The sequence below is a fragment of the Myxocyprinus asiaticus genome, chromosome 11 (assembly GCF_019703515.2).
Source record: "Myxocyprinus asiaticus isolate MX2 ecotype Aquarium Trade chromosome 11, UBuf_Myxa_2, whole genome shotgun sequence".
Taxonomy (NCBI): domain Eukaryota; kingdom Metazoa; phylum Chordata; class Actinopteri; order Cypriniformes; family Catostomidae; genus Myxocyprinus; species Myxocyprinus asiaticus.
This window is the reverse complement of record NC_059354.1, coordinates 49,192,710-49,216,366: the sequence shown is the minus strand read 5'-3', so window position 1 is coordinate 49,216,366 and position 23,657 is coordinate 49,192,710. Positions and strand designations below refer to the sequence as shown.

At 40.1% G+C, this 23,657-nt stretch overlaps 1 pseudogene; it reads right to left on the bottom strand.

Annotated features, from left to right (window-relative positions):
- On the bottom strand, positions 1-17,317 carry LOC127448046 (thioredoxin domain-containing protein 6-like; annotated as a pseudogene).
- Positions 17,318-23,657: the final 6,340 nt, after the last annotated feature.

The following is a 23,657-nucleotide window of genomic DNA, read 5'->3' as shown; positions in this document are numbered from 1 at the left end:
GTTGCTCTTAAGTATACATTGGTTCTTGAAAATAATGATTTGGTTTGTTAAGATGTTCAAAGCAGTCATGTGTGACTGTTTTTCTCCCTGAGGTCCACTTACATTGTTAGCATTGTTGTCATAATTTCGGTGGCCATTTTGCCTTTATTTTGTGCCTTTAAGACTTCCATGTAAACGGCCTCTTTACATGTGAAATGAATGACAGCACATTGCTGCGCTCACACACAAGCTGCAGGTTTGCTGTCGCTGTAGTTTTTAATTGCCGCATCCTTCAATATAAATTTGTGCAGCTGCGTTACATTGTGACATTCATAAAACAATCTGTGCTTAAATGTGACACTCAAACTGTTCAGATCAGACTGAAATGATCAGGGATCTTCTTCAAAATAAACTTCATCTCTTTTCTAATGTCGGGATTCTTCAGAAGGATCTGCAGAGTGCTACACACAGACAGAAACGGCACAAGATTGGACACACTTTACCACATTTCACTCTTATTGTTAGGTCTGGTGTTTGGGAGTAGTATCTATCTTACTTCAGTAATATCTCGCCATGACTGAGCTGACAAAGGTTATGAACACTGAATAGGCATCATTGATGTTTAAATGTGGGCAGTCATGAGTTCAAATTTATGCATCTGTCTAACATAGAAAGTTGTGCAAGTTCTTGCAGAAATACAGACTTTTAAACTGGGATGGACATGTTTAAGTTTCGGAAGTTACAGTATGTTTTCATAGTACTGAAATGTATTCAGATATGACCGTGATGTTGATTGACAGCAGTGGTGAATGTGATTTTGAGCACTTAAAGGAGGTGAAGCAGCATCATGGAGGAGTTTGCTATCTGAGCCGATGTCTCCAAAGATAAACTGGATCTTCTCGTGTGCATGTTCTGTGTTGGAGGAGCCGTGGACGATGTTCTCTAAGATGTCTTTAGCAAAGCGGGCTCTTAAAGACTCCGGAGCCTTCTTTCTCGACTTGCTGGGGTCCGTAGGGCCCATGGCCACCCTCCATTCCTCCACTGCGTTCTCCTACATCAGAACCAACATCAAACATGAGAAAAATCGACCACTTTTTCTCAAACTGTTCCTAAGTTCCTCATGAGATGTACAGTACGTACCAGCTTGTCTTAAATATTAATATGATAGAGAAACTTTGTTTTATAATGATCTGACTTGAAATGCTATTTTTGCTTATACAAGGCACAGAATAACTTTTCATTGTAGCCTGACACACTATTGCCAAAATGCAAGAATGGAGATTAAATGAGGTCCTTATCTGTTTTCAGATATCAAATGGCAGCATGTGTCCATGCACCGCTACAGGCCGTTCATGCGAGCGCATTACCGCTATTCTCCGCGGCATCCATGCACAACTCACCACGCGCCCCACCGAAAGCGAGAATCCCATTATAGCAACCATGATGAGGTTACCCCATGTAACTCTACCCTCCCTAGCAACCGGGCCAATTTGTTGCTTAGGAGACCTGGCTGGAGTCATTCAGCACGCCCTGGATTTGAACTCGTGACTCCAGGGGTGATAGTCAGCGTCTTTACTCGCTGAGCTACTCAGGCCCCTCGAAGAAGCAACATTGAAGTACGTAAACTATAGCAAGTTTAACACATGAACAGTATGATTTGGCTATTGACATTTGGGTGTACTACTGAAATTATGTAAGTTGTGTGTCTATTTATACTCAAAATGTGTAAATACATATGTGTATCTTATGTGTTATGTGTAGCTCAATGTGTGTTTGATTCATGAAAGTTTTGTGTCATTCAGTGTGAAAGCAATGAATACTGTTCTATATTTGGCCTGATTTGTTGCATTACCTCTTTGATATATGAAAAATAAAGGATCAAAATATATTTTATTTTATTATTTTCTAATAGGCTTAAAAATATTTTGAAAATGTTACACTATCTGGGCATTTTATAGATCCGTTTGTGATAGAAATACGTGCCGGGTCTCTAAAGACACAAACATGTAAGAGTGTTTGGTGAAATTCCCATGAAATTAAGAGTTGGTCTATCTTGTCAATACAATAGCAGAGGTTAATTAGTCACTTTAAAGCTTTAAAAAGTATCATATAAGTAGTCCATGCGACTGTGTCATATTCTTAGTCTTCTGAAGGTGTACAATAGGTTTTGATGAGAAAAAAAAAACACAAAGTCATTTTTCAAAAGGAGACATTATAGTGAAAATTCCAGTCCATTTTTATCCGGTCTGATATATTGTAAGTGGATAATCTTGATAACATTTTTACTGAAAAATTACAAATTTCAAATTAATTCACACCAAAACCTATCGGACGCCTTCAGAAGACTTTGAATATGATGCATGGATCGGTACTTTTATGACACTTCTGGGTCCTTTTTAAGCTTTAAATGAGGCATTATCCATTGACAATATATCGGTCCGGAAAAAAATGGACCGGAATTTTCACAAAAATGTCTCGTTTTGAATAAGAAAGAAAGTCACACAGGTTTTGAATGACATTAGGGTTCATTCTGAACTAACCATTGGTCGCTTTCTAATGACTCAGGTTAGCTGTGTAATAACAGGTGTTTCGATAATGTCTGGCATAAAACTCACTGACATATGTAATCCACCAGCTAACTGTTCTTTATAAATCTCTTCTGCCATCTCTCCGGACAGAACCATGTCCTTCAGGTGAGAAATGGTGAATCCTCTCGCCAGAATCTCTTCCAGGATTTTCCTATGACAATGGACAAAAACAAACCAATAAAAGAATTAAAAAATTCTGTTTTCACACCCGGTTTGTTTCAGGGGATTTAAAGCAGTTCATAACTTCTGTTTTACATGTCAAGGCTCCAAACTAACTGTGATCCTTTTAAAGTAAACCGAACTGAGACTTAACTCTGTGTTCAGTGTCAGGTTTAATGACGGCCAGCGTTTGCTCTGTGGGGAAGGAGAAGCCGATTTCTCTCTCTGCCTCCTCTGGACTTCCACTGCCATGCAGCTGGTTAATACTGGGATTCCCAGCAGAAACTGAGCTCGCAAGCTACATCAGAACCAAACACACACACTGAGGAAACGGGTCAGAATCAAGAGCAACTGTCCTTACTAGAGCCAAAAACTTATTAGCATGGATGATGCTATCTAACACTTTTTGACACGTGATATAAAGTTTGGTAGGAATGTCATCGATAACTAGAAAAGGAAAGTTCATTAAGACAAACTTTGATGTTGGCTTAAAAAAGCCTTTCCTTAAAGCTTAAAGTTTCAAGATAAAGGTCTGACAGATGGAAAACAGAGAGAAAACAGCTTGTCCGACAGCAACCGATGCAGAACAGGCTGTGCCAAGTTTGGTGGATGTAGCTTGAAAGCTCTTGGATGAGGTAGTTGAAAAAAGATTCTGGAAGTTATGAAACTACTCTGGATATTGTCTTACCACTCAGGTTCCTCATCTTTGGCCTGGATGTGATCTTTGGGTCCCAGGATGCTCCTCCAGCTCCTTACAACTCCTTGCTTGTTGTAAATAAGATGCACTGTAACTCATGTATAGAGATAAGAACAAATGAATTGTTTGAATCAGCATGGCTTGCGTATTCAAAGATTTTGCTGGAGGATGTCATGGGCACAGCAAAATAGATGGACAAATATATTTCTCCACATAGCATCCGTGCTTTAACATTTCAACTCTTTGATAGTGAGCTAATATATTGGCAAAACTATATTCATATTAACTGTGTGTATATTAATGAACCTATAGCGACTGTTCAGTTCTAAGATAAACAATGATTTAATGTTAGTAAATTAGGTGTACCAACAGTTGAAAATGAGGATCTACTCTGACAGCATCTGTAAATGTGTTAAGAATTTTCCAACGGAAAAAAACTAATTTGGGTTTTTCATTAAAACTGGGACAGATAATGGACAATGTGGTGTTGCGTCACAGCAATAATCTGAAAATAAAAAATCGAAGATATTACTTTCTATGAAGTCCATATTTATAATGCATTGTAAAGGCGTTATAAATGTATCATAATGCATTTGTAAATTCTCATTTAAAATGTTGTAACTTCTTTACCACAATTATAAAACATAAAACTTAATACTTATTCATAGTTATACCTTAGAATATAATGCATTATAACATGACCAACATTACATTTTATCTGTAGAAGTAATCATGTGTTACATCATCTTATTAACATCAATAAGATATTTTTACTTTGTTGTAAGATATTACAAGACATTACATATGTTTTTGTTTTTTTTCTCCCCAGTTTGGAATGCCTAATTCCCAATGTGCTCTAAGTCCTCATGGTGGCGTAGTGACTCACCTCAATCCGGGTGGTGGAGGACGAAACTCAGCTGAGACCGTCAATCCGCGCATCTTATCACATGGCTTGTTGAGCATGTTACCGCGGAGACATAGCGCGTGTGGAGGCTTCACGCTATTCTCCGCGGCATCCACACACAACTCACCATGCACCCCACCGAGAGCGAGAACCACATTATAGCGACAACGAGGAGGTTACCCCATGTGACTCTACCCTCCCTAGCAACCGGGCCAATTTGGTTGCTTAGGAGACCTGGCTGGAGTCACTCAGTACGCCCTGGATTCGAACTCATGACTCCAGGGGTGGTACTCAGCGTCTTTACTCGCTGAGCTACCCAGACCCCCACATTACATATGTTTAAAATGTTTGTCTCAACATTTACATCGATAATGTGTGTTCCTCTGTATTCTGTGCATTTTCCTTTCAATTCCATTATATAAGCTTGACTTGTAATCTATACTGAAAGTTTGTTATATAGGAAGATATTGCTTTTGTAACTTTACGTAAAGCAGGTCAAGACCACTTCTAATGGTATATGGTCATATCAATCCTTATGACTGTATATTATGTTACAACTTTTAGGGATGTAATGTTGAATGTTTACTGTGTTATAATGCCTTATACTCTTTTAACTAAGTTAAGTATTATAATGTGTTATAACTGTATTTACAATTATTTATGAGAAGTTATAACATATCATAAGATGTGTTATAATACATTACAGATGCATAATGCTTTTTATTTTTTCAATATTTTTTTATATAATAATTATATATTTTTTTCAACGGAAATCCACTGGCATAAACATGTACTTACTACATATTATATGAGTGTTACAGTAAAGCAGAGACAAGAAACATCACGAGCTGGCTTTAATGTAACAGTCAGAAGTTATTTACTGTAAATATATAAAGTAAAATTAAGTAAAAATCGATTTAACCCGACGTGATCTGAAAATGTGTAGACCTGAGGCCAGATTCACATAGCGTACTCAATAAGTCATTATACAATTCAAGCATTGCAAAGGAACTGTAATTAAAAAATGGGGCAGTTAAAAACACTTGGACTTGACCGCAAAACCGTGAGTAAACAGTTTGATTCATGAATATTTCAAATGTCATGACTGTTTGATAGTTTATGTTGCTGATGTGCTTGAGTGAACAGCTTAATATATTCAGATGCAAAGTGTTGGATGTGCGTTATGTGTATACCTTGAAATTTAGTTTTATAATGTTGCGGAGACCTCGTTTATTCTCTTCCGATTGAGTTTCAAAAATGGCTATATTTGAGCAGCTGCACGATGTTAGCCAATCAGAACAGTGGGCATTTACATTGAAGTTTAAAGGAGACGCTGAGGCCAAAACAGAGCGTTTCAGACAGAGGGCCAGAGACGGTGGAAAATTACCGTTGATTACTAAACTATGATAGTTTTGGTGGGCAAAAAACTTTACTGGCATTATCAGTGGACCTCAGGGAAGATAGCATTTCATGACCCCTTTAACTTCTGTTTCTCTCATAATCTTTTGATCTAATGGCTTATGCTAATATGCTTGAAATTAGTTTTGCAATCAAAACCAAAAATTGTCCCTTTGTATGAATCTTTACAAAAATCATAATTTTTAACTACATTTCTTGTATGAGTATCATAAGTAGATACTGAGGGAAAAGCAGTCAACAAGTGTCCAGCATCCATGTGAACTACGTAATTCCCAGACTTCCATTTGAGTTATTGCATAGTTTTGATGACTTTACTATTATCCTAAAATGTGGGAAATATTTATAATATAGAACGAATGTGTCCAAACTTTTGACTGGTAATGCATGTAAAGCACTTCAGTAGTTATTAAGCACACTGTACAGTATTAAAATACGTGCGTGTAGACGTAAAGTTGGCACATGCCTCTGTTTTCCCTGGCAGCGTCTAGGCAGATAAGTGCCAGCGTCCTCTCTACAGGCTCCTATTCCGGCCCGGCCCACTCTGAGACCGCCTTCGCCATCCTGAAGTTCGGGAAGAAGAACGCCAGCTCCCTGCTGGCACGCTTGCTGTCATGGCTACCGTGTAGGGCGTTAAAAACGCTCTCGGTACCGTACCGAGCTCGCTGGCTGAAGAACGAAAGCAAGGAATGGATGGATGGAGAAAGAGCAGAACAGATGGTCTCGCAGTTGGTTCTCAGCCAGGGCAGATAGGAGGAGAGTCCACACAGGATGTGTTGTGCTATAACTGTTAGTGCTCAAATCTGTGAGCACAATATGGAAACACAACGCAACTCCCTGATATCATTTTTAAAGTAGATTTAATATGCATCAGGGAATTGCTGAGCCTGTATGTTATGACTACTCAAAGAGCACCAAAATAGCAATTATTCTAGTTGCAGAATATACTAGCTGTATTTTAATAGTTCATATACAATGGCCCAAAAAAGCAGTACACTGACTTCATATCCACTGTAAATGGGACCAGTCAGTTAAAAGGCATTGCAAAAATAGCTAAAATGTGAAATTAGTTCAGAGAAAAAGTCTAGAAACATTTGTTTGCAGATGCCACTTGGTTTATACTGTTAATGGTAATTCAGTACAAGTGAAAGATTTAGTCATGTAGCAGACACTTTCATCCAAAAGTCCACCAAATCTGCAGTATCACACTGCTAGGGACAAGTAGCTAAAATAATGTATGACATACAAGTCCAATTTCTTTTTAGGGCCACTGTATGTCATTATCTTTTTTAACTGAATTGAACTGTGACTCATAATACAGAAATGAATATTTAATTAAATAAATATTCCAGGATCAATATAAGTTAAGCTCAATCAATAGAGTTTGTGGCATAATGTTGATTACCACAAAATAAATTTCCACTCGTCTCTCCTTTTCTTTAAAAAAAAGAAGCAAAAATGGAGGTTCCAGTGAGACACTTACAATGGAAGTCAATGGGGTCCATTTTTGGAGGGTTTAAAAGGCAGACATTTTAATAAAAGCAATTGCATTAATTCTTCTATTAAAACTTGTGCATTTTTTGAGCTGTACAGTTGTTTAAATCTTAATTTTTGGGGTTTACGGCTTGACCCCATTGACTTCCATTGAAAGTGTCTCACTGTAACCCAGGGCAAGTTTAAATTACTTTTTGTGGTAATCAACATTATGCCACAAACTCTATTGATTGAGCTTAACTTGTATTGAACCCGGAATATTCCTTTAAGTTCTTCAAAGTTGACAGCTCATTTAGTTGTCAATTTCAGTTTCATCCGAACACTTCAGTTACACTTAAAAATGTAAAAGATAACAAAGTATCAAAGCAAGTGGCATCTGCAAACAAATTTTGCTCAAGCTTTTCTCAAAACTAACTTTAATTCTCTGAGCCATTTTTGCAATGACTTTTAAGCAAGTGTCATGGTGATTTTTAGTGGCCGTATAAAGTTCACACAGGTGTCCCGGCAGAGTAAACACAGCTGCCGTTCAGCACATTAACTATGGAATAATGCAATGACATTCACACATAATGGCTTAAGTGTACAAATACTTTTTGGGGCTTCGTGTACATGTATGCTCTGTGTATAAACTCTGCACATTTGTGTTCCTGAGAATGCAGTACCTCTCCGGCTGTTTCCTCTTGGCCTCTTCGATGTCCGGTGGGCCAATGAATTCCCGCCAGGCCGGGATGACGTCATCACAGTCCTCCATCTTAGAAATGACCAGAATGTGGGACGGACCGCTCGACATAAACTGGATGAGCTCCAGAAAGTATGGCTTCGAGAACGCACACATGAAATAGGCATGCCAAGTTACATAAAAAAAACCACCCACTGCGTTATAACACACAGTCAGCAAAATTATAAAAAACATACATATACTCTATTTTTAGACAGCTGACCAGCACACAGGTGTCAGGTGAATTAGATCTAACAGGAACTGAATGATGTTTCTTCATTTACCTCTGTGGCTTTGTGTTGATAGAAGTCATGCACTTCTGCTTCAGTTAAAGTTCTCTCCTCATGAGCTAAAATCACAAACCCTGTGTCCTGAATCCGGAAGCAAATCGGAAGAACATACAAAATGACTATCATGTGGAATATGATCCATTATCAACATAAAATCTGTGTTTGTTAAATAGAGCTCTTACCTTCATAATAATCTCATTTGCTTTGCCATGAGCAACAACATCTGGCTTTATTAGTGCCACAGTGTAAGACTTATGAGCAGGAACTAAAATAAATCAATTAAAGCAGTGCAGTTAAATGCAGCAAACAGGTACAAACTACAAGTGAGTGTCAGGGGCATTTATTTACCTTCACGATGGCATATTTTGTTCTAACCATTAAAAAAAACATCATCCTTTTATGTCAAATACTTCAATTTAAAATAAATTCTCCATTTTTATCATGTGGGTTATCTTCGGTGTCATCGTTCACCTCTTCCTCAATTAAACCTTCATTTTTTTGGAGACCTCACATGAAACACAAATGTCTTTTCATCAAATCTGTAATTTTATTTCCAATTATTTATAGGTCACTTTAACATGTGCAATGTGAAATGACGCTGTGCTGGGAATTTTCAAAATGACACAGTAAATCTCCTGTGATGCATGTACAGACACTGTCGGACATTGTTAGTAGACAAATTAAATAATCTAGTGAGAGGGTGAAAAATGTTTTAACGAGACTACTTTCTAGAAGTCCACAGTGATAAAAGTGCACAATGTTGTAGAAACACCCATAAATGTTTTATTCAGTATAATCAATTTCTTCATTACAGTTTATTGGGCCTATAACTGGATCTTTTTCATCGTAATCAAGACGTCGTCTGTATCCAGAAATGTGACGCATACAGTAATAAGGGCAGATACGTAACTCATCACTCAGCATCCTGCACCGTGCTCTAGAACGTTCTTCTCTTTGCTCAGCTCCTCTTTTAAGGCCGTTTGCAGGAGAGGAGCATTTGGGCCCAAAGAACGGCCACCAGTTCCCCACCCTACAACACAAACACCTCAGCAGGACACATAATGTATGAACAGACTATTTGGGTGAATCTCATTAAAACATGTACAGGTCACATTTTAAACAAAAATAAAAAAATAAGAAAATTATATTTTGCATAAAGAAAATAAAGTCTATTTTTAGGACCAATAAAACACATTTTCCTTCAATTTCTTGTTATTGTTATGCAACCGGACGTTTTATTTTTCAGTGCAATTTCCATTAATTTAATTTGTTATTCATTTATTAGATTCTTATTACTACAAAACAGTCATTGTTTACTGTATTACATCAACAAAACAGAAAACTCTAAATTACTGTAATACAAAGATTTGTATTTAAATCGGCATAAATTAAAGTCAGTAAAACAAATACTGATATAATGTATAAAACAATTTAAATTAGAATTTTCTTTATTTAAATTTTAACAGCACAATCTAAACATTTACTGTAACAAATCTCATTCTCATTACTGTAATGCTATATATATATATATATGTTTCTTACATATATGTTATACATATATGTATGTATATTGCATTACAGTAATGAGAATGAGATTTTTATGCATTGTAGTAATAAGAAATGGGCAGGGAAAATGTGCTGCATTTAAAAAAAAGCTTCATTGTCAGTATGCAACACACACACACATATACAGTATATTATTATTATTATTATTATTATTATTATTATTATATTTTTATTAATATTATCTTTTTTTTATTTTTTTATTTTTATTTTGGGTGAATCTCACAAAAACATTTTACACCAAAATCATGCAATTAAAAATGAATAAAATAAGAAAATTTAATTTTGCATAAAGAAAATCAAGCCTATTTATAGGGCCATTAAGATTGAGCTGAGACTCATCACGTTTTATTTTTCAGTTTTTGTGCAATTCCCACTAATTTCATTGGTTATTCTCATTAGATTCTTATTACTACAATACAGTCATTGTTTACTATTACTATTACATTAACAAAAAACTCTAAATAACTGTAATATAAAGTTTTACATACTCAAACCAGCCCATCTGGCACCAACAATAATGCCACGCTCCAAATCACTGAGATCACATTTTTTCCCCATTCTGATGGTTGATGTGAACATTAACTGAAGCTCCTGACCCGTATCTGCATGATTTTATGCACTGCACTGCTGCCACACTATTGGCTGATTAGATAATCACATGGATGATTGCTGGTGCCAGATGGGCTGGTTTGAGTATTTCTGGGATTTTCACACACAACAGTCTCTAGAATTTACTCAGAATGGTGCCAAAAACAAAAAGCATCCAGTGAGCGACAGTTCTGTGGACGGAAACACCTTGTTGATGAGAGAGGTCAACAGAGAATGGCCAGACTGGTTCGAACTGACAAAGTAACTCAGATAACCGCTCTGTACAATTGTGGTGAGAAGAATATAATCTCTGAATGCTATTCTGAGATGCGGGTTGGCGCTGTTTTGGCGTCACGAGGGGGACCTACACAATATTAGGCAGGTTGTTTTAATGTTGTGGCTGATTGGTGTATGCATACATATAATGGGGGCGGCTGTGGCTCAGGTGGTAGAGCGGGTTGTCCACTTATTGCAGAGTTGGCAGTTCAGTTCCCAGCCCACATGACTCCACATGCCAAAGTGTCCTTGGGCAAGACACTGTACCCCAAGTTGCTCCCAATGGCAGGCTAGCACCGTGCATGGCAGCTCTGCCATCACTGGTGTGTGAATGGGTGAATGAGTCACAGTGTAAAGCACTTTGAAAACCACTTAGGTTAAAAAGCACTATATAAGTACAGACCATTTACCGTATATACTGCATAACATTAGTGAGATTGAGATTTTTGTGCATTGCAGTAATAAAAAATGGGCAGGGAAAATGTGCTTAGTTAAAAAGTCTTGCTACATATAATTTCTTTTTTTTCTGTTGATTTTGGGGTTATATTTGACGGGGATTTTTTCACAGGTTTTTTAATAGGTTTTTTTGATTTCACCTTGTTACAGATGTTTAGACTGGCAATTTAAGAGTATCCTCTAAGAAATAATAATCCTATTTTAACCCCATTTTATTCAAAACCTTTCCCAGCAAGGTGATCGTTTGTGTTTTATCCTTGGACTGTCCAATGAAACAAACTGCATGCCTTGGTCTGAAGATCATCTCTGACCAAGATTTAGTGAAGATTAGAAAAATTGGAGTGACATAAAAATAAAAAAATAAATGATGACAATTTAGTGGGTGGAAAAGACCATGTGCTATAAACTCAGCATGATTTAAGGAATTCAGGAAGGTTATAAGCGCACACATGAGTGCAACTTTGAATTGCTGATTGTGCTAAAGTATTAAGCTCATTTTGAACTGGATTGGCGATAGTATTTGCTTGGAATCATCCAAAGAGATTTACAGTTTAAGAAAGTTTTCTTTCGTGTGGATGTACCGCATAAAACAGGAAGATAGGCTCACAACTCCCTCTGTACTTCTCCAGAGCTTCAATGCCATCTGCCTCAGCCTGCAGGAATGAAAAGAGAGTAATGTTGACATTTGAAATGATTGTTTGTGTGCTATCTCATCTCTGGAGCGGCTTATCTTACTGTGGCTAAATGCAGCAGGTCATCTCCCAGTTCTTTCTTGATTTTTGTAAAGAGGCTGACGGCCCACACCACTGCTGGTACACGTCCACCACTGACAGAGGAAATAAACCAGGTCAGAACAAATACTACACAGACTGAACTTACAGATGTCTGCTGGTCTGTTTGCTTGACAAATAAAAAGTCAAATCAACCAGACAGATCAGGATGTAGACCAAGACAAACCAGACCATAAGAAAGAGGTCAGAGGTAGGATAATGGAGTTATCAACTTTGTCTCAGAAGTTTCTCCTGAAAAATCCTTTGGAGAAATAAATATAGATAAATGATTCATACGTTGACATACAGTAAGAGTATAGAGATATAAAGTGAATGTGGATAGTATAGCTCAGATCATCTGGTTGTAGAATATTTTGATTAAAAATGACTTTTGATTGCAGACTTTCTTGACTTTTCTTGGATCTTGGGAAATCTGATCACAGTTTGAGGCTTTTTCTTAAGATAAATATCTGAGAAGTAGAAGAGTGCACAAATGTCTCAATTTGCTCTCTGTTTACTGTAATCTCATTGCTGTACAGGTGAATTGATATTGAGATTCAGGTGTCCAAGAGGGGAAATCACAGGTGCTTTAGTTCATCCAGAGACTATTTAGCTTTGATTCATCAAACTAGTCACAATGTTTTTTTGTCTTCATTTTAAACAGTATATCAATTATGATTTCATTTAAATATAATCAGACAGACAGACAGACAGAAACAGAAATAGTGACAGACAGACAGACAGATATATATATTAAACAGAAATAGTGACAGACAGACAGATCAGAAATAGTAACAGACAGACAGACAGACAGATAGAATAGAAATAGTGACAGACAGACAGACAGATAGAACAGAAATGGACTGACAGACAGACAGACAGACAGACAGACAGACAGATAGAAGAGAAATAGTGACAGACAGACAGACAGATAGAACAGAAATAGTGACAGATAGACAGACAGAACAGAAATAGTGACAGATAGACAGACAGACAGATAGAACAGAAATAGTGACAGATAGACAGACAGACAGATAGAACAGAAATAGTGACAGATAGACAGACAGACAGATAGAACAGAAATAGTGACTGACAGACAGACAGACAGATAGAACAGAAATAGTGACAGACAGACAGACAGACAGACAGATAGAACAGAAATAGTGACAGATAGACAGACAGATAGAACAGAAATAGTGACAGACAGACAGACAGACAGACAGATAGAACAGAAATAGTGACTGACAGATAGACAGATAGATAGAACAGAAATAGTGACAGACAGACAGACAGACAGATAGAACAGAAATAGTGACAGATAGACAGACAGATAGAACAGAAATAGTGACTGACAGACAGACAGACAGATAGAACAGAAATAGTGACAGACAGACAGACAGACAGATAGAACAGAAATAGTGACAGACAGACAGACAGACAGACAGACTGACAGACAGATAGAACAGAAATAGTGACAGACAGACAGACAGACAGACAGACAGATAGAACAGAAATAGTGACAGATAGACAGACAGATAGATAAAACAGAAATAGTGACATGCGCAGCACGGACTGTTTGATCTCCTCATTGCTTAGCAACAGTGTTTTAAGTACTTCACTGACGCCATCTGCTGGATTGGGTATGTATTGCAGGTTTTCTTGGGTGCGTTTTAGTTTAGTTTTACAGTTTTTCTCAATCGCTTTGGCTCATTTTTTGAAACAGTCTTACCATTCTGTGAACTGTAAGTGCAATTGTCACAACTGTTTTATGGGACATCACAACTCTACTGCATGTCTGCGAAATGTAGTACCTCACCCAAAACATTTAATTCATGCTTCAAAACCTAGTTATTGTGTCAGTAAATTGGCCAATGCCACTGTAACGGGGTTCAGGATGGGCAAGTAGGAAGCGGGAACCGGCAGAACAGTCAACATAACTTTAATGACATAAATCAACTTAAACAAAAATAAACACACAGACACGCGCACACACACACACAGAGAGAGAGAGAGAGAGAGAGAGAGAGAGAGAGAGAGAGAGAGAGACAGACAGACACACATACACACACACACAGAGACACAGAGAGAGAGACACACACACCATAGGTGAATTATGGACCGGGCCAATGGGGCCAGTGCCCAAGGGCCCTTGACTACCAGGGGCCCGGGGGAGCCCTGGGCTGCAAGGTCTCGCAACTCATCAACTCTGAAAACAAATGTCTGTATATGCTTAAATATATGGGTGCCACAGCTTATACAAGGCCCCCTCAACAGGGCCCTGCGACTATGAGGGCCCCCAGCCCTCTTATAGGACCCTTTTGCCTTCCTGTTTCTAATTAAATTTTTTGAGCCACTCTTTAATCTTATAACGCTGCCTTGTGAAAGTTTCCATGCTCTTCTGGAAGTAGAAGACCTTGTAAAATAATTTCCAAAATAGCTACCTTCATATTTTGATGCACTCATCATTTTTATAAGAAATCTTTGCTGATTTTGATAAAGTAAAATTAACAATAACGTTTATATTGTTACTGATGTTTCAAAATGAGTATTTACTGAATTCAAGCAATATGTGCTTATTTTATCGAAAAACAGGTTTAAACAGGTTTAAAAATATATAATTTTCTGACTTTTAATTCATATGTTAGGATTTATATGGTTAAGCTTAATTTGTTGTATGAATGGGCAGTCGAACAAAAATGTTTATTGCTATAACGACGTGTTTGCCCTACATTATAAAAAATAACTTGGCTTAGGTGGTTGGGAAAAAGAAAATATCGATATTTTACTTTGAGTGGTTCAAAAGTACTGATTAAACTAGATACGTAAAGTTTGATGAGACAAACTATAATGTTGGTCTGACAAAACCTTGTCTGAAAGTTTAAAATAGTTTTAACTGTTTGAAGTTAGAAATTGTTACAGATTTAACAGTAAGTAAGAAAGAAAGAAGAGAGCATCTTAAAGCAGATTAAAGGGCTTGTGTGTAAGTTTTGAGAACTGACGTGTGAAATTACGAACATTCCAAAACAGACTCGTAGCTCATTTAAATATTCTGTCGATATAATGTAGTCTAGGGGATTTATGCACACTTTGAAAAGGCTTAAATGATCCTTAGCAGGGCTTTTTGATGGAAGAATAATGGTAGCTAAGCTGTAGGGTTGTTCCAAACAGAATTTCCCAAAAAATGACCAAATGACCACTGTTTTTGAGCCCCACATCTTTCAGCCCTTCAAAGGGAGTGTAACATCTTTGAAGGAAATAGGATGTAGGGATGATCACTTCTGAATGCACCCCATCATTCAGATGAGTTAGAAAACATATACAGTAGCAGCACGAAACAGAACTGCCTGAACTCTTTGCCAAATTACACCAAACCCTTGCATAGATACTGTAGGAGCCCACTGTATTTGTTAAATTCATAAATATTTAAAGTTATGAAGTTAAAATATTTCATAATGTATTGTGGCCCTTTTAAATATATGCAATTTGTAGGCATAATTTGTAGTATTTACAGTGAGTTTACATTATGTACAACAAATGTTAAACTGGTACTGTCTCCTTAAGGACAGTGGCTGTTCAGCGACCGTGTTTCACTTGAGCGGTTTCTTTACCACATCCATGCTGTGTGTTTGAATAAATCTGACTGTAAATAACAGAACAGGTATTAAAAGAGACTTAAATCAATGAAAATCGATTGCGTAGATCTCAACTTTAAAACATAATTGGACCGGGGAGGGGGCCCTAAAAGAAAATTGGCCCAGGGGCCCTGGCTAGTCATAATCCGCCCTTGAAACACACATACACACACAGTACCACTGGATCGATCGTCTCCTCGGCGTCGCGATCCTCCGTCAGCGGCGAGGGCTCTCTGACAGTGCGTCTTTCTCCATTCCCGGGTTTCGGCACCACTGTGGCAGACAGGTCTCTTGCTCATCATAAAGGAGGAAGCGGGAACCGGGTTTACAACCAAAAGAATTTTAATTCAACTCAACATAAAACTGCTCCGTGTGTTCTCTCATTCTGATAACTTTTCAGTTAACAGACAGAATGCACACGTTTGGCGGCTGTGTGCACCTTCCTCACTCTCTCGAACTGGCGTCTCCGGCTCCTCTTTATCCCTCTCCTGGCTGATTGCAGTAACTCAGCACTAGGCATCCATCCTAACGGCCCGGCCCGGCCCCACCCCGCCCTCCTCCTCGTTACACACTGCTACAGTAACACAATTGAAGTACATAGAGCCAGGCAATAAATATTAAAAAATAAACACAGTTTTGAAAGTATAGCCAAGACTTTTGCATAGTGAAAACAAAGACAAGCTTGATGTGACCAGTATTAATACAGGAAATGCAGCTTGCAGAAAAATACATATGTTTATTTGGTTAAAACTTTACCCAAAATAACACTGTTTAAATACATGTAACATACAAGTATAATGTGTGGCCTCAAGAGGCCCACTAGCGACTGACGCTAGGGGCTGTAGCCTTTAGCCTTCTTGTTAGTGCGCCTGACTCTCATGCCAGCTGATCCTGGTTTGAATCCCGCTTGAAGCGGGTCGAGCAGGACCAGTTAAAGTGGTGCCGTGACCCAGATGGGAATGAGGTTTAAGGTGGTGAGTGTAACGGGAGTCAGCTGGTACGTGATAGCTGTGTAGTATGTGTAAACCTAACTCCCCTGGTCTCAAGAGGCACACTAGCGACTGACACTAGGCGCTGTAGCCTTTAGCCTCCTCGTTGCCTGTTTGAATCCCACTCTGAGCGGGTCGAGCAAGACCAGTTACACTCGAACTTCCCCTGCTGATGCAAATTGGCCGTGTAAATTGTGATTGCTGAAATGTGATTTAATGAGCTGGATTAATTTGACCACCTAAGTGCTACAGTATATTAATAAATATAAGGTTACAGTGAGGCACTTACAGTGGAAGTCAATGGGGCCAGCACACAATTACCATTAAAATACACACTGTGTCAAATGTAAAGCCACAAAACTTAAACATTATTTGCCTTAACATGATTTTAGTGTGATATAATTGTTCTCTTTCATCATCTCGTATTCGAGATCCACCTATGGGAAGGGCATACGCACCTGACCTCTGCAGAAGCATCCGATTGCACCAAGTCTGGCTTGACAGACAGGCCCCGCCCTTACCCGAGGGCATAAAAGGACCTGTACACACTACTTTCCTCAGTTGACATTCGCTTCTCGCGACCTCTATACGGAATACTCACAGCTCACTGGTTCTCACATTTGACTGTCAATCAACAGTCTGTAGAAGGGCACATCTTTGGATCAGCCTTCACCAGGTGTTACTGCCAAAGGAGTTCTTGTCAGTTTGCTGTTTTATTCAGCCTGCAAGCCACTCACGCTCACTGGCCTTTGGACAAGGATGCTCCTCTCTGTGAATACGCACTGGCACACCCATGGCCCAGTGTGCTGCTCTTTGCCTTTCCCCCACTCAGCTTGATTTTTCCCACTCTAGCCAAAGTGAAGGAGGAGAGCTTGACACTAATTCTCATAGTGCCCAGATGGCCCAAACACCATAGCTGGCAGAGATAATTCCTCTCCTTAATGCCCAGCTGTGCTCTTGTTGCACACAGACCTTTTGTCTCCGGCGAACAGAGAAATATACCACCCTCACCCAGATAGGGCGGCACTATGGGCCTGGACCATGAGAGGTCCAACCTGAACACATTGGGGCTTCCCCCCGAGGAGGTTGCCACCATACAAAATGCCAGGGCCCCGTCCACAAGGTCTTTGTATGACTGTAAGTGGCAAGTGTTTGAGAAATTATGTAATACACATCATCTGGTGTCATATCAGGACTCAAGATGGCACCGTGTATGGCTGCTGTGTTGCGAGCTCCAACACAACACTGCAGTTTTTTGTTTGTTTTGTTTACAATTCTTTAAAAAAAAGTTTTTTTGTTGTCTGCCTCATTGTGTATGACAGACAAACAATTTTGGACACTGGTTCTGCAATAACACACCGAAAACCGGACTTTAATTACCTCAATGCCGACCCGCTGTTTACAAACATGCCAGCGGAGCCCTTTGTCTGGGCAGCCCGGCCGCAGAAACGCAGAAGGAAAAAGGGAAGGAGAGCCGGCGTTCTCATCAGAGTAAGACGTTGCGCAAATCGACCACCGCAACCCAGTATTCTACTGGCAAATGTCCAGTTTCTGGACAACAAGCTCTGCGAGCTGAGAGTGCAGATCTCTTTCCAACCAGAGACGAGGGACTGCTGCATTATCTACCTTACAGATTCTTGGATGTCTGCTGAGATTCCAGATACAGCCATCGAACCCGCGGGGTCCTCCGTGCACCGAGCGGACAGAGCGAAAGACCTCTCAGGTAAAAGCAGTGGTGGTGGTGTATGTTTTATGATCAACAAATCCTGGTGTGATCAGAGGAACGTACATTCTGTCAAGTCTTTCTGCTCTCCTGATCTGGAATTTCTCATGCTTCTGTGTCAACCATTCTGGCTACCGAGGGAATTCACAGCGGTCATTATCACTGCTGTGTACATCCCGCCACAAGCTGACACAGACCAGATATTCAAGAAACTGTATGGGAGTATAAGCAAGCAGGAAATCGCGCACCCTGATGCCGCATTCATTGTGACCAGGGACTTTAACAAAGACAATTTTAAATCAATTGCACCAAAATACCACCAACACATCAGTTTCAACACACCAGGGGACCGGGTTTTGGACCATTGCTACTCTCCCCTCCGGGATGGCTACAAATCCCTCCCCCGCCCACCATTTGGCAAATCAGACCACTCTTCCATTCTTCTTCTGCCCGCTTACAGGCAGAAACTGAAACAGGAAGCACCCACCCTCAGAACGATCTAGTGCTGGTCGGACCAGTCAGATTCCACGCTACAAGACTGTTTTGATCACGTGGACTGGGAGAGGTTCCGGTCCGCCTCTGATGACGACGTCGAGCTTTATGCTGATAGCGTCACGTGTTTCATCAGAAAGTGCGTAGAGGATGTTGTTCCGACCAAAACAATATGGATCTACCCTAAACAGAAGCCATGGATAAATAGCGATGTTCGTGCTGCACTTGATGTGCGGACCTCCGCTTTTAATTCCAGGAACGCGGAGGAGCATAAACAAGCCAGTTATGCCCTCCACAAAACTATCAGAGCAGCCAAACGCCAGTACAGGGACAAGATTGAAGGACAGTTTAACACCACCAACTCTAGAAGCATGTGGCAGGGAATTAATATCATCATGGACTTTAAAGGGAATAAAAACTCCATCGTGAACACCACTGCCTCTCTCCCGGATGAGCTAAATACTTTTTATGCTTGTTTCGAGGGAAATAACATCGCCCTTGCGGAGAGAGCTCTCACGGCCGAAGCTACAGAGGTTAGTTCACTCTCCGTCTCTGTAGCGGATGTAACCCGATCCTTCCGACGGGTGAATATCTGTAAAGCCGCGGGTCCAGATGGCATTCCGGGCCGCATCATCAGAGTGTGCGTGAACCAACTGGCTGATGTTTTTACGGACATTTTCAACCTTTCCCTCTCCTTGTCTGTGGTCCCCACATGCTTTAAAACATCCACCATTGTGCCTGTACCTAAGCAATCCAAAATCGTTTGCTTAAATGACTGGCGTCCTGTTGGTCTGACCCCCATCATCAGCAAATGCTTTGAGAGACTAATCAGAGATTACATCTGCTCTGTGCTGCCTCCCTCACTGGACTCATTGCAGTTTGCTTACCACAACAACCGCTCCACTGATGATGCCATTTCATCTACAGTACACACTGCTCTCTCCCACCTGGAAAAAAGGAAAACTTATGTGAGAATGCTGTTTGTAGACTACAGCTCAGCATTCAACACCATAGTGCCCTCCAAGCTTGATGTGAAACTCCAGGCTCTGGGCTTAAACAGCTCACTGTGCAGCTGGATCCTGGACTTCTTGTCAAGCAGACACCAGGTGGTTAGAATGGGCAGCAACATCTCCTCATCACTGACCCTCAACACTGGAGCCCCGCAGGGCTGTGTTGTCAGCCCACTCCTGTATTCCCTGTACACACATGGCTGTGTGGCAACACATAGCTCCAATGCCATCATTAAGTTTGCTGATGATACGACGGTGGTAGGTCTGATCACTGACAATGATGAAACGGCCTACAGAGAGGAGGTGCACACTCTGACACGCTGGTGTCAGGAGTACAACCTCTCCCTCAACGTCAGCAAGACAAAGGAGCTTGTGGTGGACTTCAGGAGAAAAGACAGAGAACACAGTCCCATCACCATCAATGGAGCACCAGTGGAGAGAGTCAGCAGCTTCAAGTTCCTCGGTGTCCACATCACTGAGGAACTCACATGGTCCATCCACACTGAGGCCGTTGTGAAGAAGGCTCATCAGCGCCTCTTCTTCCTGAGACGGCTGTGGAAGTTTGGAATGAACTGCCACATCCTCACACGGTTCTACACCAGCACTGTAGGGAGCATCCTGACTGGCTGCATCACTGCCTGGTACGGCAATAGCACTGTCCACAACCGCAAAGCCCTGTAAAGAGTGGTGCGAACAGCCAGACACATCATCGGAGGTGAGCTTCCCTCCCTCCAGGATATATATACCAGGCAGTGTGTGAAAAAAGCTTGGAGGATCATCAGAGACTCCAGCCACCCAAGCCATGGGCTGCTTTCACTGCTACCATCAGGCAGACGGTATCGTAGCATCAGGACCCACACCAGCCGACTTCATGACAGCTTCTTCCCCCAAGCAATCAGACTTCTGAACTCTTGATCTCTCACTATCAATATACATCAGCACTGCACTTTATTAATCTTATTATCTCACACTGGACTGTCATAAATCATATTCTCTCTTAACAACACACTGGCAACTGACTATCAACCGACAGCCTGAATGTCAATACAGTACAATACAACCTACTGTATATTTTATATATACTATATATACTATTTTTATTGTATAATGTGTATTCTATATTGTATGTGTATTCTATATTGTGTGTATTTTATACTGTACAATATTCTATATTGTGTGTATTGTATACTGTACATTGTATATTATTATTTGTATATTGTGTTGTGTGTAATTATGTGTATATTAGATATGTACATTGTGTTGTGTAAATCTGATGTTTATTGTAATTTGGTATATGTCTCATCACTGTCATGACTGCTATGTTGCTCGGAACTGCACCCAAGACTTTCACCCTCTATTGCACTTGTGTATATGGTTGTGTGACAAGAAAAGTGATTTGATTTGATTTGATATTAGTGTTCAGTCTCTGACATACTATGCTTTTTACGAAACCTTTTGGACAAGGGTAAATCCTTTTCTGCCATCAAGTTTTTCCTGGCAGCCATTTATGCTTGCCACATTGGCATTCGTAGATACATGGAGGGTGCTCACCTTTCTGTGCCAGTTACTAGAAAGCTTGTTCCTGAGTGGGACCTCTCCATGGTGCTGGAAGCTCTGTCACAGTAACCTTTCAAGACCTTGGAGAATATTTATTTAAAGTTGTTGTCTTACAAGACAGCTTTACTCCTGGCGCTGGCATCAGCCAGGCGTGGCAGTGATCTGCCCTATCTGTTCATTCTTCTTGTACAAGATTTTCCCCGAGCATGGAGAAGGTTTCTCTTAGACCCAATCCAGCCTTTATGCCTAAGTGCTTTCCTAAATTCATAGGGGAGGTGTTAGAGCTCAGCACTTTCCACCCACCTCCTTTCACCTCTCTGGAACATGAGAGGCTGAATGCTTTGTGTCCTGTGCGTGCACTCTACATATATTTGCTTAGGACTGAGAATATCAGAAAGAGCGACCAGCTCTTTGTCTCATAGGCTTCCCCCCACATGAGTAAACCTATATCAAAACTACGCCTTTCCCATTGGCTTGTGGAAGCAATATCTATGGCATATAGCTCTAAGGGGCTGCAGCCAACTTTAGGCCTTAGGGCCCACTCCACAAGAGGCATGGCTGCTTCCTGGACCCTATTTCAGGGAGTCTCTCTGCAAGACATTTGTTGTGGAAGCATGTTGGGCTTCCACCCACACTTTTGTCAGGTACTACCAACTTGACGTCACCAGAAACCTAGTAACGCATGCAGTTTTGGGTGTGGGGGTCTTCATACTGGGTTCACACATAACCCTTTCTCCCTCACATTGTGTACATGTGAGGCAGTGGTGGCTCAGCAGTTAAGGCTCTGGGTTACTGATCAGAAGGTCAGGGGTTCAAGCCCCAGTACTGCCAAGATGCCACTGTTGGGCCCTTGAGCAAGGCCCTTGACCCAATCTGCTCCAGGGGCACTGTATCATGGCTGACCCTGCACTCTGACCCTAGCTTAGCTGGGATATGTGAAAAAAAGAATTTCACTGTATATGTGCAGATGTGTGATAAATAAATATAATTATAAATTACTGTACAATCATTATAAAATACTGTCACCCCATAGGTTTCACACCAAGCACAATGCGTATGGGTTATAATGCCTGCTAATATTATATAGGATGTGTCAGGCACTACCTTTAATTAGAAGACCATCCTTTTGGCTGACAGCATCTCCCTGTGAGCCTAGAGGGCAATCGGGGAGTTGTCCATATCTTCCCATAGGTGGTTCTCGAACACGAGATGATGAAAGTGAACGATAGGTTACTTATTCTGTAACCCCAGTTCTCTGAAACATAGAGTGGAGAGATCCACCAAGCTTGCCCCGCTTGCTTCACGAGAAGTGAATATGCTCACTGAGGAAAGAAGTGCGTATAGGTCGTTTTATGCCCTCAGGTAAGGGCAGGGCCTTACAGAGGCATTGGACACGCGCTCCTGTCTGTCAAGCCAGACTTGGTGCAATTGAATGCTTCTGCAGAGGTCAGATGCGAATGCCCTTCCCATAGGTGGATCTCTCCACTCGATGTTTCAGAGGACTGGCATACAGAATAGGTAACCTATCATTTACTAATCACATCTCTGTAAAGTTATATCCAATATTACAACTTTGTTGTCATGATGACATGACACTGGTAAACCCTGTAATCTAATAAAGCCAGTAAATCCCTGAATTTATCATACTAAAATCATGTTTACGTCTTGTGGGTAAACTTTTGAAACAGTGAGTATTTTAACATTTATGGCATGGCCCCCATTCATTTCCATGTAGGTCCTTCACTGGAACACAGATTTTTGCTTTTTTATTTTAAATAAACGAAGGACGAGTTAAAATTATTTTCTGTGGTAATCAACATTACGCTACAAATGCTGCTGATTGATCTTAACTTGTATTGAACCTGGAATATTCCTTTAAATATTTGCAATTAAAGTCAAATTCATTCCATTTGCCAGATGATACTGACGATGAAATCAAGAGACAGAGGATATTTTCTCATTAAAGTAACTTTGATGCACAAACTACTCCCTAACTTTGTAAGGCTCTAGGATGCACAATGGGCTCTATTTTTGTAACCGCGCAAAGCGCAGTGCTACGCACAATGACAGTGTTAACAGGCTGGGCGGTTCTTCCGATTTTTCCAATTAATTCGAATTTACGATTTTTTATTTCTTTTTTAATCGAGAAACCGAGATTTTGCCAAAAATATTGCAAAAGCTAAAGTTAGATACGTTGTAAATCCACCAAAGGCTAAATCCATCAGTGAGATTTTAACCCTTTAAATGGCAGTTTGTTTATATAATGCCACTGCTGTTTTTTACACACACACACACACATACTTCTCAATACACACATACAAAACACTCTGACATCCATACCAGCACACACACA